General features: G+C 39.5%; 1 long non-coding RNA gene across 1 annotated transcript; it reads left to right on the forward strand.

Moving 5' to 3' along the window:
* Positions 1 to 1670: 1670 nt before the first annotated feature.
* On the forward strand, positions 1671 to 16289 carry LOC132405801 (uncharacterized). Its single transcript, XR_009515974.1, has 3 exons — positions 1671 to 1760; positions 2361 to 2484; positions 16130 to 16289. It is a non-coding gene; the product is annotated as an uncharacterized LOC132405801 (long non-coding RNA).
* The last annotated feature ends 3200 nt before the right edge of the window (positions 16290 to 19489 follow it).

A 19489-nucleotide genomic window follows, 5' to 3' on the forward strand; every position in this document is an offset into this window, starting at 1 on the left:
TAAGCAGAAGTATCTACATTAAATACAGTATACAAACAGCATATACGCATTTACACATCCCCATTACTAAAGAAATGGAATATTCTTTTCACGGTGGGGAAGGCAGCACAAAGCCAACTCGAGCATACCAGCTCAGTTTAGAATGAAACTAATCTTTGGTGTCTGACTCTGAACGTATGTAAAATGTGGAGAGAAAACACTGGGCGTAACGGGGAAGACATTGAAGTATGTACACTTACCGCAATAACAGCAGAATGTTAAGGCAATACTTGCATGTGAGTGAATGCCCATGTACAAGCGGTGGGTTTTTACAGATTGCTCTCCATCACCCAAACCCTTCCTTATATTCTGAGCAATGTTTATATGAGATCAAACCAACACAGTCTGAAAATTATAATTCTGAAAAGGTGATAAACACTATGCCAACTGGGTGCCAATGGAATCTGCACATATTTTATTTGAAGGAAACAAAACAAACACAACATGGCACTGTCTGCCTTGCTGCTAAGAATATACTTGACATTCCTGTGCATAGTGTCACTTTATGGACATACAATTAATCTCTGTACAGCACTGTGCAAAAGTCTCAGGCAGAATATATGTGCCTAAGACTTCCACACAGCATTTTCGTAATTTTATGTATTGCACTGTACTGCTGCCACAAAAAAAAACAAATTTCATGACATAAGTGAGTAATGATAAACCCGATTACGATATGGGTCTCTATTGTGGACTGAGAGTGGGAGGGGGGCAGTGAGAGGGAATCATGGTTGGGAAAAGAGGAGGGGGTGCAGAGAGAGCAGGAAGCACCAGAGAGATATTCTGCAATGATCAATAAACCAAATGTCCTTGCCTGGTGTCTCAGAGCTGGGTGGGTCTGAACCCACACTATCCTCCGCTGCTCCTTCTCTGCTACCTGCCACACACCCCTCCCATGGCGCAACACCCCTCGCCATTCCCAACATCTTTTGCTTCCACCACATGTACAAACTTGTTCTTGGCTCCATGCTGACAAATACGGTACTGTGTAAAATCCTCAGGCACTCGAGCCATACAGTATATATATATATAGGTGTAAGCCTTTTGCACAGAACTGTTTGTAAGCTAATTTATGCATTTATATTTATTGATTTTTTTTATCATTGTGTTCTTTATTTTACTGTGTTTTTTTGTGCTGCATCAGATACAGATTAACAATATTTCATTCTCCTTTCCACTTGTGTACTGGAAAATCTTGAGCCTTGAACCTTGAAGATACAGCCTCCTATTCAGTCACACCAAACAACTGCCAGAAACATTTCCTTCATTCTGGTGGTGAGATTGATCTCAAATGTCAGTTCAGGTATTTAAAATCCACCCAGTAAATCTGCATGAACTCACAAAATGACTAACCATAGGGGGATTTCCAGTCCATTTGGGTGACCTGACACTTTAGAAAGCGGATGGGCCAGAGGCAAGGTCGCAACCTTCAGTTCTCAGACTACATTGACCCATTTTAATGGATTATCTGCCAGTGAGGCTAGCTGCTCCAGAAAACCAAGCAATATTGAAGTATTGACTGCCCCAGGTTGCACTCAATGAAATGGAACATATTTGCATTGCTCACAACCAATCAAAGCCAACTAAAAAAAACAGATTTCAGACTGCAAGATTATAAAACAGTCAGCAATAAGAAATTTCCCATCGAGCACCTCTGAGTTTCTTTCTCTTTGAGTTAAGACACACAACTGATGAACTTGTTAGCTGCATGGTTTGTTAATGTACGTAGTTTGTTGAGGTTATTGAAAGGTGATTGTGATAAGACTAGTCATAAAGGTTTTGTTAATTTAAAAATAATGCAAGCAAATAATTTTGGTGCTTTCTGTACCATTAACAATCTGGAGAGGTACCTAATCTCCTTCACCTTGAAGAATGTTCTGCAGAGCAGATCTTCAGTAACCCACACAAGATGCTGAAAGGACTCAATAAGCCAGGCAGTATATATAAAAATGAATAAACAGCCAATGTTTCAGGACAAGACCCACCCTCAGGGCTGTAAAGGAAGGGGGAAGAAACCAGAGTAAGAAGATGTGGGACTGGAAGACTGATGCACCATCAATAACCCTCCGAGACGTGAGGCGAGATATTGGCTTTTATTGGCTGGAAGAAAGAACAAGCAGCAATTGACCACCACACTACATCCTGGAGACTGAGACTGGGGCAGAGTCCCCAGTCATCTTTATACCGGGGTCCGTGGGAGGACCCACAGGAGAAGTCAGCGGGGGGGGGGGGGGGGGCGTGTCCAGACAGGTATATGTAGTTCACCACAATGACATACAAGGTCTTCAACCTGAAGCATTGACTGGTTTCTCTTTTCACAGATGTTGCTTGACTGGTTGAGTTCATCCAGCATTTCTGCTTTTGCTTCAGGATCCAGCATCTGCAGATTTATCTGTTTATTAGACTGTGTGAAGAATCCATCAGCACAGCAACGTCCATGTTCAGGTGAGTGGAAATCTGGTCTGCAGCCATTTCCTTCAATTATGAATGTTGGCAACAAACCACAGCAGTATTAGCAATACCTGTGATTTTATCACAAAAATAAGTCAGAGATATTTTCATATCACATTACAGTTGTTACAAATATCTCAAAATATTGTTTACGGCATGCTTGGCACTACTTCAAAATTATGGTAGTTATTAGACCCACCACTAGATCGAATGTGATCCCAGTCTTCCTTTCTGCAGATGTTGATACAACATAGCTGGTCAACTATTGGGCAGCCCTGTGCCTAGTAGTCATTCAGCCACCAAACAATGAAGTCACATGCTCTCACATTCTCCATTATCTCCTGTCTACAATTCCTCGTTGATCATTGCGTAGAAGGAGGTGAATCATTTTTATTGTTTTGTTAAGCTTTGGCAAAACTGGACAGTGCAAATGAGATTTCTTAACTCTCCATAAGGTCGCGGGACTTTCTAATCCCACACGATTACATGCGCAACAATAGCCGAATTCTTGAAAAGACGTGACATCTGAGCTACTGTTGTGTCTATCCGAGTATCTAAAAGCCATTAAAATTGTTAAGCTTTGGATAAATTGTAAAACCTGCCTTACTTACTTGACATACAAATGCCTTCAATATCATGCACTTCACATAATTAACATAAAGGATACTTACTTTTTTGCATATTTATCAAACAAATTACCATACAAAGAGATTGAGTTTCAAAAAAATGTCAAATTGAATCAAATATTTTATTTTAGCTTTATTTATTTTTTTATTTTTGCAGACATGATTTAAGTTGAAATGTGGAAGAAAGGGAAGCATGATGAAAACTATGCATCATATGGTTTCGCTTGCATTAATGTACATGACAGGACACAAAAGTTAGTGTTTTTGTGTTGCGAATTAAAGTATGAAGCCAGTAAAGCAGAAATAGCACCTCATGTCTGTCCATCCTGAAAAATGTATCTAAAGTTGCGGGTGTTCTTCGTGTAAAGAAAGCTTGATTCAAAAAGGTTGGGACTCTTCTAAACCTGTGATTTGCCATTTCACAAAAGCATTATCTTGATGAATTCTATAAAGCTGCTTACCAGATTGCCAAGCAAAAGAAGGCCAACACAAATGGAGAGACTATTTTGTTTTATATACGTTATTCAGAGAAAGGATCTGTAGGCTTTACCTGACTGGCAAAGGGGGTCCATGGCAAAAAAATGTTAAGAACCCCTCTGCTATAGATAGACATCTCCCATTCTTTTGTTTCAAAGTTCAGAGTAAATTTATTATCAAGGTACATATGTATATGTCATCATTTACAACCCTGAGTTATATTCTTGCAGCAGGCATACACAATAAATCCACGAGAAACAATAGAATCAATGATAGACTGCACCCAAAAGAATGGACAAACAACCAATGTGCAAAAGACAACAAATTATGCAAATACAAAATAAAATAAAAAATAATAATTAAATGAACAATAGATGTGAAGAACATAAGATATAGAGTCCTTGGAAGTGAGTCCATTGGTTGGGATCAGCTCAGTGACGGGGCAAGTGAAGGTCAGTGAAGTTATCCCCCCTGGTTCAAGAGTGTGATGTTCCTGGACCTGGTGGTGGTGTGGGTCCTAAGACTCCTATACCTCCTTCCTGATGACAGCTGCAAGCAGGATCTGAAACAGCTTTTGAGGTCTTGAGATAGCTCCATTGTATATCAGCCATGAATAACTACAAACTTCAGAGGCATTGCTCTGAGAAAGCCTATTGCTGATCATTTAACAGATGTTTACAGCAGCAATACGTCTGAAGGTTGAACAGCATTCTCAGGCTTTAATAACAGTTTTTAAATATATTACAGGTTTCACCATAATCCACAACATCTGTTCTTATAAATTAGATGGCAGCATTGAAAAGTCAAGCATAAATGAGCACCTGGCTGATAGGATTCACGCTAGTAGTTGTAAAATCATTCATAATTTTACACAATTCATGAAAAGTAGACAAACTGTTAATGCTTCAGTATGAGATTCCTCCATCCGCTAATTAATTTTATTTAGAGATATTAGCACGGAGCAGGCCCTTCTGTCCCACTGAGTCACAATACCCAGAAACCCACTGATTTAATCCAGCCTAATCACAGGAAAATTTACAATGACCAGGAGGACCACAACCCTTTTGTGGTAAGGAGGCTTGTGTGCCTCTCTGAACCAGTACGCTGTGCTAGCTGGAGTCAGGGTCTTACGCTTTGGCGGCTGGTAGGATCACCCATGCCAACACAGGTCAAAGGATAGAGGCCAGGCTAAGATTGGTCCACTGGTCCTCCAGGTTTCAGGGGTATAGGTCAGGGCTAACAATCCTGACTGCTAAAACAAAATTGTTATAGAAGCAGCAATGAAGAATCCTTCTACGTCTGAGAGTGACATGATATCTGAGTCTCCACCCTGGACTTGCATGACTGACACTAGTGAAAACCAAGAGCAAGCTACTGACATGATGAAGGAGGTGCTGAACACCACCAGAGATGGAGGATCTTAATTGTTGCCCTAAGTGCCTGTATTGTAACAGGCATTAGGAAGTATTTATCGTACTAACCAATATGTCAAACATCAACCACTATGTGCCTTTTATTTATTTAGAGATACAGCACAGAACAGGCCCTTCCACCACCAAGCAACACATACATTTAACCATAGCCTAATTACAATGACCAATTCACCTACTAAGCAGTATGTCTTTGGAACATGGGCAGAAACCAGAGCACCCGGAGGAAATCCACACACACGTGGGAAGAACATCCAAACTTTCGCACAGAAGACATTACAATCAAACTACAAACTCTGATGTAACAGTGTCGTGCTAACTTTTATGTTACCCTGCCACCCAATTTACCCTGTCATTTAACAATGAATGATTATTGATGAGACCAAACATGAGAATTTATTGTTACTTTTATGTACTATGATTAAAAGTAGGCAAATCTGAGATCCTCAGACTCCTCTTTCTCCAAAGTCAAAAGTTAGAAATCAGGACATAGAGCAAAGAGCAGAGGATTAAGACTTTTTGCCCACAATGTTCTGCTCAAACTATTAGTCTACTGACATCTAATCCCTTCAGTCTACACATGGTCCATATCCTTCCATTCGCTATATATTCATGTGCCAGTTTAACAGCCTCCTAAAAGCCTCTGTCATATCTGTGTCCATCACCACTCCCAACAGCACATTCTAGGCACCCATCACACTCTGTGTAAAAAAACACTTTGCTCCACACACCTCCTTTGAACTTTCCCCTCTCACCTTAGATGCCCTCTTGTATTTTGACCTGAGGAAAAATTAAAGATGAAAATGAAAAAGAAGGGTGGAAATCAGAATTTAAAATTGGTTGTTATATACGTCTGCCATCACAAACATCAAGCCCCTTTTCCTTTCTTTTGATTTCCAGTATTTTCTGCTTTCTAATTTAGAACTAAAGGTAGTTTATCGCAAAGCCCTTAATAGAGCTATCAGAAATGATCATTGACATATCTCATGAAATTAGTTTTGTAGCAGTAGTACAGTGCAATACATAAAAAAATGATAAGAAATATATTAAAAAATAAATTAAATAAATAGTGCAAAAAGTGAGGAAAATAGTGAGCTCGTGTTCATGGGTTGGTTCATTGTCTGTTCAGAAATCTGCTGGCAGAGAGGGAAGAAGCTGTTGGTAAAATATTGAATGTATGATTTCAGGTTCCTGTTCCTCCTCTCTGATGGTAGTAATAAAAAGAGGGAACGTCCTGGGTAAGAGGAATAGTTAATGTTGGATGCCACCTTTTTCTGAGGTGACCTCTTTCGGAGAGGTCCTTGATGTTAGTGAAGCTTGTGCCCGTGATGGAGCTGGCTGAGTTTGCAGTCCTTCAATAAAACTCCTTCAAAACATGGCTTCACTGATATCTTCTGGACTACTTTCCAGTGGTATGCATACATGGCTGAACCATCTGTATGACTTGCCTGGCTAGTTGTCTCGTCCCACATGTAATTTAAACATGGTTTTAAAATATAGCACAAAAATCTTAAAGATCTCAAGTTGGAGGCAATTTCTTTCATACTCTGTGGTGATTGAAGAGACTGTGGAACTGCTGCCATGATGTCATGATAAGTCAGTGGTGTAACTGGACCTGAGCTAGCTGCCAGGGTAAGGATGCCCATCTCATTTGGAGTTGAATGCAGGTTATTGCCATTGATTTAATCAAGTTGGATCTGGGTTCTCCATTTAAAGCAGGAGGCCTGTTGAAATATGTTAGGATCGTTTGGGATAGATTTCAACTTGATACCCTTGGTGAAATAATAACATTGTTATGAAAAGTGCCCCAGCTTCCATTGCCAGAAACAGGTTGAAAGCTGGCCCATGCCATGATAGTAGCTGTTCTGGTGAGAGCTGGAAACCATATATAGGATGACAGAGTGGGAAAACTGCCAGTGTTGGTGCTCATTTACGAAGATGATTCATGAGAGTGTAATGCAGAGGGACAGCACTTCTGAATAAACGATGTTGATAAGGGAGTTCCATCTCATTCAAAAACCCTAGTCTCTATACTCCCCCAATTACTGTTATACTGCTTGGCTGTGTTGAAAGGGAGTCTTGAGATAATATCCTCCAAATTGAGATCACTCGCTTTCATCAGCTTTTAAAATAAGTAATATTCACAGGTGCAGTTGCTCTGAGAAATGACAGGTTCTGTTTCTTATTATACATACAAAAAAACCTTCTTGCTGTTAGTTGACCCCATTGCACTTTGTTCTAACATCAGGATGTTGTAATTGGTCACTGATGCTGAGTTACAGAGAAAAGCATAACATCTGCAGAAGTATCACTTACAATGTATTTGTACACCCACCCTTGTGTTGAAGTGCAGTGGTTCCGCTTGGTAGCAATATAAAATTGAAAATATAACTATGGTATTTGATGGATGATTTGAATGCTGAACACATTGCAGTCAAAGTCAAAGTAAATTTATTATCAAAGTACATATATGTCACCATATACCACCCTGAGATTCATTTTACATAGAAACATAGAAAGAAATATAGAAACATTTCCTGCGGACAATACAGGAAAATAAAGAAGTACAGATCTGGTTGCCCCAGTGTGGGAAGAAAGTTGAGGCTTTGGAGAGGGTGCAGAAGAGGATTATTAGGATGTTACCTGCTTTAGAGGGCATGGGCTATCACGAGGGGCTGATAAACTTCAGTCGTTTTCTCTGGAGCATCAGAGTCTGGGTGGTGATCTGATAGAGGTCTGGAAGATTACGAGAGACATAGAGTGGACAGGGAGCATCTGCTTTCCAGGGTAGAAATATCTAAAACCAGAGGGCTTACGTGGAAGGTGAGGAATAAGTGTTTATTTCAGAGAGTGGCGGGTGCCTGGTACGGTGGTAGAGGCAAATACATTGGAAGCTTTTAAGAGATTATTAGATAGACACATGAATATGAGGAAGATGGAGGGATATGGACATTATATAAATTAGATTTTGGGGATTTTTGATTTACTTTTTACCTGGTTCAGCACAACATCATAGTCCAAAGGGCCTTTTCCTGTGCTGTACTCTTCTATGTTCTATATACAGTATGTTATATAATTATATATTTAATTTAAATATAATGTATGCATAAATTAGTTCAGTGCTGGGTTGAGTGAAATTATCCATGTCGGTTCAGGAACCTTATTGTTGTAGGGTAATAATTATTCCTGAACCCAGTGGTGTGGATGTAATGCTCCTATACATTGTAGATGTATTGTTGAGAGGAGGGAAAGCTTATGTTTTCATAATTCTGATGTAATTCAGTCATCTTCCTAAAGTTTCCAATTGAGTTTTAATTGATTTTGCTTTAGAGTCTGTGGAACTTATGAAATTTCTGCAAAGTTTATTCAAAGTTGAAGGATTTTGAGTGTCTTATCCTGTTGAATAAATATCCCTGGCACTACAGTTCTTTGAAAACTGAATGGCAACTCTTCCACTTTTATATTACCTCTGCCAATTGTGACTTCAAATAGCTCTGCTCTACAAACCCCATTTCCAGAAAAGTTGGGATATTTTCCAAAATGCAATAAAACAAAAATCTGTGATATGTTAATTCACGTGAACCTTTATTTAACTGAAAAAAGTACAAAGAAAAGACTTTCAATAGTTTAACTGACCAACTTAATTGTACTTTGTAAATATACACAAATTTAGAATTTGATGGCTGCAACACACTCAACAAAAGTTGGGACAGAGGCATGTTTACCATTAGGTTACTTCACCTTTCCTTTTAATAACACTTTTTAATCGTTTTGGAACTGAGGATACTAATTGTAGTAGATTTGCAATTGGAAATTTTGTCCATTCTTGCTTGATATAAGACTTCAGCTGCTCAACAGTCCATGGTCTCATATTGACTGATTCTCCTCTTCATGATGCGCCATACATTTTCAATAGGAGATAGATTTGGACTGGCAGCAGGCCAGCCAAGCACACGCACTCTGTGTCTTCAAAGCCACACTGTTGTAGCCCGTGCAGAATGTGGTCTGGCATTGTCCTGCTGAAATAAGCATGGATGTCCCAGGAAGAGACGTCGCCTTGATGGCAACATACGTCTCTCTAAAATCCTAATATACACCTCAGAGTCAATGGTACCTTCACATACATGCAACTCACCCATGCCGTGGGCTCTGATGCACCCCCATACCATCACAGATGCTGGCTTTTGCACCTTTCGCTGATAACAATCAGGATGGTTGTTTTCATCTTTGGCACGGAGAACTCGGCGCCTGTTTTCTTCAAAAACTAGCTGAAATGTGGACTCATCTGACCACAGCACACAGTTCCACAGTCTTTCAGTCCATCTGAGATGAACTCGGGCCCAGAGAACTCACCGGCGTTTCTGCATAGAGTTGATGTATGGCTTCCTCCTTGCGTAGTACAGTTTCAAGTTGCATTTCTGGATGCAGCGACGGACTGTGTTAAGTGACAATGGTTTTCCAAAGTACTTCCGAGCCCAGATGGCTATAATTGTCACAGTAGCATGATGGCTTCTTAGGCAGTGCCGCCTGAGGGCTCAAAGATCACGTGCATTCAACAATGGTTTCCGACCTTGCCTTTTATGAACTGAGATTTCTCTGAATTCTCTGAATCTTTTCACAATATTATGTACTATAGATGTTGAAAGACCTAAATTCTCTGCAATCTTGCATTGGGAAATGTTCCTTTTGAACTGACTAACAATTCTCTCACGAATTTTGGCACAAAGGGGTGAGCCACGACCCATCCTTACTTGCAAAGACTGAGCCTTTGATGGACGCTACTTTTATACCCAGTCATGCTACCAACTAGCCTGCTTAATGTGGAGTCTTCCAAACTGGTGTTACTTGAATATTTTGTGCACTTTTCAATCTAATTTTAACTCTGTCCCAACTTTTGTTGAGCGTGTTGCAGCCATCAAATTCTAAATTTGTGTATATCTACAAAATACAATTAAGTTGGTCAGTAAAACTATTGAAAATCATTTCTTTGTACTTTTGTCAGTTAAATAAAGGTTCACGTGAATTAACATATCACAGATTTTGTTTTTATTGTATTTTGGAAAATATCCCAACTTTTCTGGAAATGGGGTTTGTAAATGAAAATTAGAAAAGAACAGCAAATGTTGGAAATCTAAAATTAAAAACAAAATGTTAACTGGCAAATGGTAATTGGTTTATTCCTATTATCACATGCACTGAGGGGTACTGGGTGGTGGGGGTGGAGATATGTCTCTACCAAAGGATGTGTAAGACGCTCCTTCCCTCTGCTAGTCTGCAGGTCACCCTTAGGCAAGGTGCAGCACCTGCTTGTTCCCATGATCAAAGTAATGTGAAGCCACGGGAGCTGGTGGCGGATGGTCATATGAGCAGTTGGTGCACATCACAGTTCCTGATTATGTGATCACTGACACCAAGCAGACAATCTCTGAAGAGTATTGATAATGGTTGGGGTCACTCATCTTGTAAAGACACTGCCCAGAAAAAGGTAATGGCAAACCACTTCTGCAGAAAAAACTGTCACGAACAATCATAGTCATGGATAGACCATGATCTCCCACATCATACAACATGGTGCATGACAAGTAAGCAAACTAAGATGTAGTGAATAGCAACACACACAAAATGCTGGTGAAACACAGCAGGCCAGGCAGCATCGATAGGAAGAAGTGCAGGCGACGTTTCGGGCTGAGACCCTTCGTCAGGAGGGTAGTGAATAGCTTTGATTTGCAATTTACCCAGTCAGATTACTCCAAATATAAGTAGATCAAAGTAGAACAAGAGGAAACCCAATAACAGAAAGCGGAATATAGTCTCACAGTTACTGCGAAAGTGCAGACAATGTGCAAGAATCGTGACAAGGAAGACTGACGGAATAAGAGACAATCTTTATCTACAAGTGGTCCTTTCAGGATCCGTGTAATAGCAGGTTAAAATCTGTCATTGTTCTCAAGTATTTGTATCATCTGCCGCCAATGAGAGAATGAAGGGGTCTTTGATTATGTTGGCTGCTCCAGTTAGTGAGAAGTACGGACAGGATCGATAGAGGGGAGGTGCTGGATTTAGTCATAGAGTCATAGAACATTACGATGTAGAAACAGATCCTTTGCCCCACCTAGTCCGTGCTGAACTATTAACTTAGTCCCACTGACCTGGTCCTACTCCCAAAGCCTTTATTCATTGGTTCCTAAGGTTGTCAAGACGAGGAGTGGTAGTGGGGACAAGCTCCCACTACCTAAAAGTGCTCCTCACAACTTAAATAGCCTCTGACAATCGAGACCAACTCCCGGCCTTCTCGTGTGGTTCAGCCTCTAAGCCCAATGGAACTGTTTCTACTGCCAGGAGAAGGGATGAAGGCAGGTCCTGGCACCTTTAAAACCAGTGCTTCGGGTAGATGGAGCTTGTCAGCCTGGGAAGGCTGTCCATCTAAGAGAGGGAAAACTGATTTCAAACCTCCGCTGCCTTGTGGCTATATATATATATATATATATATATATAAATTAACTTAAATAAGAAATGCAAAAAGAGAAAAACAAGTAATGAGGACGTGTTTAGAGATTCAGGCATCTCATGGCAAAGGGGAACAAGCTGTTCCTGAATCTTTAGGCATGAAATCACCAATATACTGTTGAATGTGGTTCTAGTCAAAGGAATGATACAGTATCAAAAATCGAAAAATAAAACAAGAGTGAAAAAGCAAAACACTCAAAATTCTGGAGGACCTCAGAAGGCTTGGCAGCACTTATGGAGAAATGTACAGTCAAAGGGTTTCCTGCACCATTTTGGTGTGTTGCCATGTTCCTGTACCATTGTGTTTGCTGCTGACTTCCTGCATCATTGTATTTTGCTAGATACTGCCAGGCCTGCTGAGTTCCTCTAGCTTTTTGTGTGTGTTGCTTGGATTTCCAGCATCTGCTGATATTCTCGTTTGTACTAAGGGTGAAAAAATACCTTACAGGAAATTTTGGATAGAATCAGAAAGTCAGACTGTAGACAGAGAAACAGAATTAACAATTCAGTCAACAGACCTTCATCAGAACAGATGCTGCCTGACCTGCTGATTATTTATAAGGGTACTCTTATAAAGTCTACCAGTGATTGGGGTGCAAAATCATATAAGTGCTTAAAGTGGTTTGAGACTCATGCATACAAAAATTGCAACCACAAAAACTTTAGAAAGCAAATTCACAAATACACGTTCTGTTTTATATTAGTCCAATTTGCTTTAAGGATCAGTTTACATAAAGGATTGATTTCTCTTCTGGGAAAATCAATTCTTGTATCTCATTAGCTTAAATAAAAGCTGATAGATAATGATAATGTTTCCTTTTAACAATGAAGTAGTAATAAAGACAATTATATGAAATATGGATTTGCATAGAATCTTCTTACAATCCAATGTACTTGAGATCCAATCATTTGTGTTCATATAAATAGACACAGGAATCTATCAAGCAGATTTAAGGCAATAGTTGGCATGGGCTAGATGGGCCAAAGGAGCTATTTCTTTACTGTGTTCTCAATAACACTTCTGTGACTCTATTATCCAGAGCATTTTCACAAATAGAAAACTAGATGTACTGTGTTGTTTGTTGGTGTTGTTCAAGAGAGAAAAGGTCATTAGAAATACTTCTCACTACATCATCAAAATGTGGTCAGGTCTTCTTCACAATTTGGCAAAGTCTCTGTGTGTTGTCTGAGTTTAAAAGAGGCACTTCTGATGATTTAACACTGAAATGCACAAAACATCAGCTTCAGTCACATGTAAATAATCTCAAGCATGGGGCTGTCATGAGACCCAAGCAGCAACTTTAATAAAGAGGGTATTATTTCCTATTGGTTTCATCTGACCTTGGAGAGGAGTTGGAAACTGTCAGATAGACTCCCATTTACAGATGGAATACACTGGTGCCAGCAATTAGCCTCTTAACGATCTTCACATGGATTTGTTTGCTACAGTTCATCCTCATGAGCTTAAAATCTAGGCTGTGTTATACATTGTTCCATGCTTCTATTCTGAGACAATCCTTCCCCATTTTATATTATAGGGGAATTATCAAAGAAAAGTGCAACTCTTGGAAAATCAAGAAAGTTTAGTTGTTTAGCATTTGGAAGCTAAAATAGTCTCAGGATTTAGATAATTTAAGTCAACTGCAGTGTAATAGGGTGGAGTGGAGATATGTCTCTACCAAAGGAGGTGTGAACCAATCTTCGCTCCGCCATCCTGCAGTTCACCCTTGGGCAAGGTGTAGCACCTGCTTAGCCCCCCGATCAGGGTCACGTGAAGCCTTGGGAGCAGGTGGTGGATGGACGTATGAGCAGCCGGTGCACATCACAAGTCCTGGTTATGTGACTGCTGACACCAGGCAGACAATCTCTGAAGAATATTGATAATGGCTAGAGTCACCCATTTTGTAAAGACCTTGCCCATATAACCATATAACAACTACCGCACAAAAACAGGCCATCTCGGCCCTTCTAGTCCATGCTGAATGCTTACTCTCACTTAGTCCCACCTACCTGCACTCAGCCCATAACCCTCCATTCTTTCCTGTCCATATACCTATCCATTTTGTTTTTAAATAACAAAATTGAACCTGCCTCTATCACTTCTACTGGAAGCTCATTCCACACAGCTACTACTCTCTGAACAAAGAAATTCCCCCTCATATTTTCCCCCTAAACTTTTGCCCCCTAAGTCTCAACTCATGTCCTCTTGTTTGAATCTCCCCTACTCTCAATGGAAAAAGCCTATCCACATCAACACTATTTATCTCCTTCATAATTTTAAATACCGCTATCAAGTCCCCCCTCAACCTCCTATGCTCCAAAGAATAAAGACCTAACTTATTCAACTTAAGAAGACAATGGCAAACCACTTCTGTAGAATAATTTGCCAAGAACAATCATGGTTCTTCAATTTTAATATTCAAATCACTTTCCCATTTTTGTCTTGACTTATGAATTCCTTGTTTAATTGCCTGTTTTTGAATCAATCTATACATACAAGAAATATATTTTTTTAATTTTTCCTTTTTGAATTAAAGTTTCTATTTCATTAGGTTTCAGCAATAACATTGTTTCACCCAATTTATCTCTTAAATAAGCCCTTAATTGGAAATAACAAAAAAGAGTGTGGTTTGATATTTTGTATTTGAAGAAACAAGTTGGTCAAGACTAAGTCTTGACAGTATGACAAATACAACAAATGTCCGGTTAAGATTAGTGCAATATAATTTTTTACATCATTTATATATTACACCACAAAAAATAAATAAATTAAACCCAAATTTATCTGATCAATGTTTCCGATGTAATCAAGAAATTGGTACTTTTTTACACTCCACTTGGTCTTGTTTTAAAATTCAACCTTTTTGGACAAATTTAAGAGTTTTATTGGAACAAATTATTGGAACACAACTTCCACATAATCCAGCATTATTTTTACTAGGCGATATTGAAGGGATAAAACCAACATCCAAACTGAATAAATATCAGAAAGAATTCATAAAAATTGCATTGGCTATTGGACAAAAAGGCTATTGCAGTTAGTTGGAAATCGGATTCATACTTAAGTATAGATCGTTGGAAGAATGAAATTTTCAGCTGCATTCCACTTGAAAAAATTACTTATAATTTCAGAGGTAAATATGAAATATTTCTGAAAATTTGGCGCCCTTATTTACAAAAGATAGGATTAAATATATAGGTGCTCCAAAGATAAAATTATTGGTTATTTGGGGAAATAAATAAATATATATACTAAAGTTATCATGAGCTCCACGGAGCATGTAGGGATCTTTCGATATTCAGGCATTCTTTCTTTCTTTCTTTTTTCTTCTCTTTTTTTTCTATAGGGATATCTTAGGGGGGAGGGGTTAAGGGGAGGGGGGAAGGGTTGATATTTTTTTTTCCTTTTGTAACTATTTGAAAATTCAATTAAAAAAATTATTTAAAAAAAGAACAATAATGGTCACAAGATAAAGATGAAATCAACAGCTTAATCACCAAGCATCTAGTGGGAGTTGCCTCATTAGATATTCCCAACCATCATTTTCTACGGATATTTAAGAACATATTTCCAAAGGTACTGAAAAATCAGCATATGTACAGGAGATTGAAAATCTGACTGAGTGGTACCACAATAACAACCTTCTACTCAATGCCAACAAGAGCAAGAAGCTGTTTATTGACTTCAGGAGAAAGAAACCTGATGTCCATGTGCCACTCTCTTTGGAGGATCAGAGGTGGAGATGGTCAGCTACTTTAAATTCCTCGGTGTTATCGTTTCAGATGACCTATCCTGGGCCCATGAAAATGTAATTACGAGAAAAACACAGCAGTGCACTTACTTTCTTAGAGTTTGCCAAGATACAGCATTATATCTAGAACTTCGGCAAACTTCTATAGGTGTGTTGTGGAGAATTGTTGTGGCTAATTGAATGGTTACATCACAGCCTGGCATGGAAATACAAATGCCCTTCAACAGAAGATCCCACAAAAAGTAATGGATACGGCCTAATGCATCTCAGGTAAAGCCTTCCCCACCACTGAGAACATCTACACATTGTAGGAAAGCAGAAACCATCATCAGGAAACCCCCTACCACAAAGGACATGCTCCCTTCTCACTGCTGCCATCAGGAAGAAGGTACAGGAGCCTCAGGACTCACACCACCAGGTTCAGGAACTGTTACTGCCCCTTAAATATCAGTCTCCTGAACCAAAAGGATCAACCATCCAACCTCCCTATAATGTTCCCACAAATGGACTCACTTTCATGGACTGCTCATCTCATGTTCTCAATAATTATTGCTTAGTTATTCATTATTATTTCTTCTTTTCTTTTTGTATTTTCACAGTTTGCTGTCTTTTGCACATTGGTTAAATGCTCACTTGGTGGATTTTTCATTGATTCTATTATGGTTATTATTCTATGATGGATTTATTGTGTATGCCTTCAATAAAACAAATCTCAGAGTTGTATATGGTGACATATATGTACCTTACTAATAAATTTACTTTAAACTTTAATCTCCATTGCATATCAAAAAGTAATGGCCAGATCGATAACAAGTTTCTCTCTAAGTTTCTCTCTCTGTTCTATTAGTACTATGGTGAACTACATATACCTGTCTGGACACGGCCACCTGCTGACTGCTCCTGTGGCTCCTCCCACAGACCCCTGTATAAAGGCGATTGGAGGCACTGCTCCTCCCTCAGTCTCCATGATGTCGTATGGTGGGCTCTTGCTGCTGACGGTGCTTTCTTCCAGCTAATAAAAGCCTATCTCGACTCACGTCTCCGAGAGTTATTGATAGTGCATCAAGTACTCCTGATAGATTGAGGGCTAATTGAACGTAGCTCAATAGCTTATGTAATACCCTGGTTAAGATCTTTACTGCTTTGTTGTAGCTATTTCATTTTAGCAGTTCTGTAAGACCAATCTGATCTGCTTTCAGCCTGTTTGGGTTTGAGCTGAGATGAGAGGCTTTGCTGTTCAACTTTGGAATGTGGTGTCAGCCATTCAGGATGGTGGAATTGGGAGAAATTTCTAGAGAACACTGGGCAGAGTGGTTTTTGTGACGGGCACTGGTGTGGTCGGGGTCTTTTTTGGCGGGAGCTGGGAGGAGACAGGAGGGAAGATGGCTGAGGATGCTGTCCCTGTTGAACAAGGTGCACAGAGCAGATGAATGGCTGCAAGGAGGAAGGACCAACACGCCCATCGGGCAGCCCGTTTCTTCAGGGTGGATTCCAAGCGACATTCGGAAGGTGGTGAGTGATTCCACACAGAGCATGGGTCCAGCGTGTGAGTAATGACAACTTCAAGATGAGCTCCAACTTATGTGCACACTTAACACATTCGATTGGTCCTTTTGTTTGTTTTTCTTTCTTTTCTTTAATAACTGTTTGGTTAAGTTGACATTCTTAAATATACTTTCATTATAATTGTATGCAGTGTACGGTCTGTTATTTCTTGCCAACGGGCGAGTGCATGGGAGCGGTAAGTCATACAGCATTCACACAAATCGGGGTTCAGGTGGGTAAGACAACCTGACCTCATGGATTCGGTAAGGCCCAGTTCATATCTACCCTAGACATACAGAGACTGAGATAGATGTTCTTCTCACTGCTGAGTCTGGTGGCTGTTAATGAGGAGCTAATGAGTCACATCCCCAGAGGCGCCCAGTAAAAAGGGGTTTCACTTATAATATTTTTATTAAAAGATTGACATCAACTAAGGAGTGATCAATGCGCCGTCCTACATTAAATCAGTAGACAGTTAACTGTCTAAATTATCTTTGAAAAATGCAGCCAGGACCACTATACATCTGCTCGTTAATGCAAATCTCTAATCAATCGGCCAATCCCATGCAGCAAATCGATACATAAAAGCATTGAAAAATGTTCAAGATGTTCACTTGTTGTTCAGAACAAACATCAGAATGGGAAAGAAATGTGATCTAAGTGACTTTCACCTTGGAATGATTGTTGGTGCCAGATGGGGTGGTTTGAGTACCTCAGAAACTGCTGATCTCCTGGGATATTTCTACTCAGCAGACCCTCGAGTTTACAGACAATGATGAGAAAACAAAAGAAAAAATCCAGTCAGCAGCTGTTCTGTGGGTGAAAATGTCTTGTTAATGAGAGAGGTCAGAGACTGGCCAGACAGGAAGGTGACAGTAACTCAAGTAACCACACATTACAACACTGGTGTGCAGAAGAGCATCTCTGAATGCACAGCACATTGAAACTTGAATGTGCTTCAGCAGCAGAGGGCCTTGAGCATAAATACACTGGCCACTTTATTAGGTACCAGAGTGCGTCTTTGTCAAAACTTGGGATTATTGAACAGTTCTACATGCTAATGTAATTCTTCTGAATCAACAGAACCATTAACTGTTTGATGATGTCATGATTATAAATTGTGTTGAAAACAAGTGCTAGTAATTCTCAAGGCTGGGCAGAACAAAATGTAACAAATAATTGCTTATCATCTTCCACTTTGGGCTTGAATTCTGAATAAGTGCCTTCAAATTGCATGTAAAATGTAAATTGGAAATAGAAAGAATGGAAATTTATTCTACCTGTCTCATTTGGTCAGTTATTAAAATACTTTGGGAATGACTGATTACTTGCAAAGGCCATGTTTATTGATTACCTTTAATAAACTAGAGGTTGAGTATTATTTTTGTATTATTAGTGGTGAAGTAACACCCATCCAAGACACCAGCTCAACTTTTCAGGAACAGCATCTTCCCTTCTGACAACAGAATTCTGAATAGACGGTATACCACCTCACTATTTTTTCTTTGCTTTGCTCTCTCTTTTTGCACTATTTACTTAATTTAATTTTTAAAAATATGATTCTTATTGTAATTTGAGGCTTCTGCTAGTCAGGGTCGACCATAGATGTGTCTTAGCTATCAGATATCGGGGCGTATCTACAGAAAATAGTGCCTATGGCAAGCACTGAAATTGCGCCCCATCCAAACCTCTGAAATCCATCTTTTAAATAACTTTACCACAATATCAGCTCAAAAATACAAGTCAAACTCATTAATCTTTTAATTAACAAATACATGAAAATTATAACTTCACCTTTCTTGCTTTCACTGATGCAAATTGATCTGTGATGTGATCAAAGTCAGGTTTTACAGTTTCTTCTCTTTCTACACTCAGCAGAGCAAGATCACAGAGTCTGCCTTGACCCATGGAGGCTCTCAAATATTAGTTTAAACTTGCTGAATGATTTCTGACAGCTGGCGATGGAATCTGCGATGGTTAGCATTGTCTGAATTGCAATGCGAAGATTGGGGAAGACGCTCTCATCTACATACTGAACAATAAATATCAAGAAGCTCTTCCGGTCTTGATATTTTCTGTTGACCCACTTTGATAGCAACATTCTGCAATCCAGAATTTCTTCATATAGCTGCTGTCCAACAATTCGCCTAAATTTTCACACTTCTTCTTTAACCCGTAGCACAATCCCTCAACATCGAGAAGGAACCCAAACTTGGTGCCAGTGTCTTACAAATGAGAGAACCTTTCGGCCGTTTTCCTGTGAAGACAGTCAAGTGTTCCCTTCATGACTCTTTCTACTTCCTCCTTAGCTGTTAACCCAGCGTCTCTCGAGTTCTCATCAGCCATTCATTTCTTTTGTCTCTGTCGTCTTTCAACTTCAATATTTCATTCTTGACAGAGACCAACTCCTTCTTCAAGTGACTCACTGACCAACACTTCTCTTTCATCATAAAAATGATCTTGGAGGGCTTTCAAATCCAGGGCAGCATCGTGGAAGTACATGCTAGGATCCTGCAGCCTCTTTTGAATATGGTCAATGTGAATGAGTACTTTGTTCCAAAATCCTAGCAAAATCAGAAAATCATAACTCAACATGCGGTTGTACAGCTACCTTGCATCACTTCTTGTTTCATTGGTCTCGTTTTCATTGTCTATCATGTCA

The sequence above is a fragment of the Hypanus sabinus genome, chromosome 2, assembly GCF_030144855.1.
Source record: "Hypanus sabinus isolate sHypSab1 chromosome 2, sHypSab1.hap1, whole genome shotgun sequence".
NCBI classification, from domain to species: Eukaryota; Metazoa; Chordata; class Chondrichthyes; order Myliobatiformes; family Dasyatidae; genus Hypanus; species Hypanus sabinus.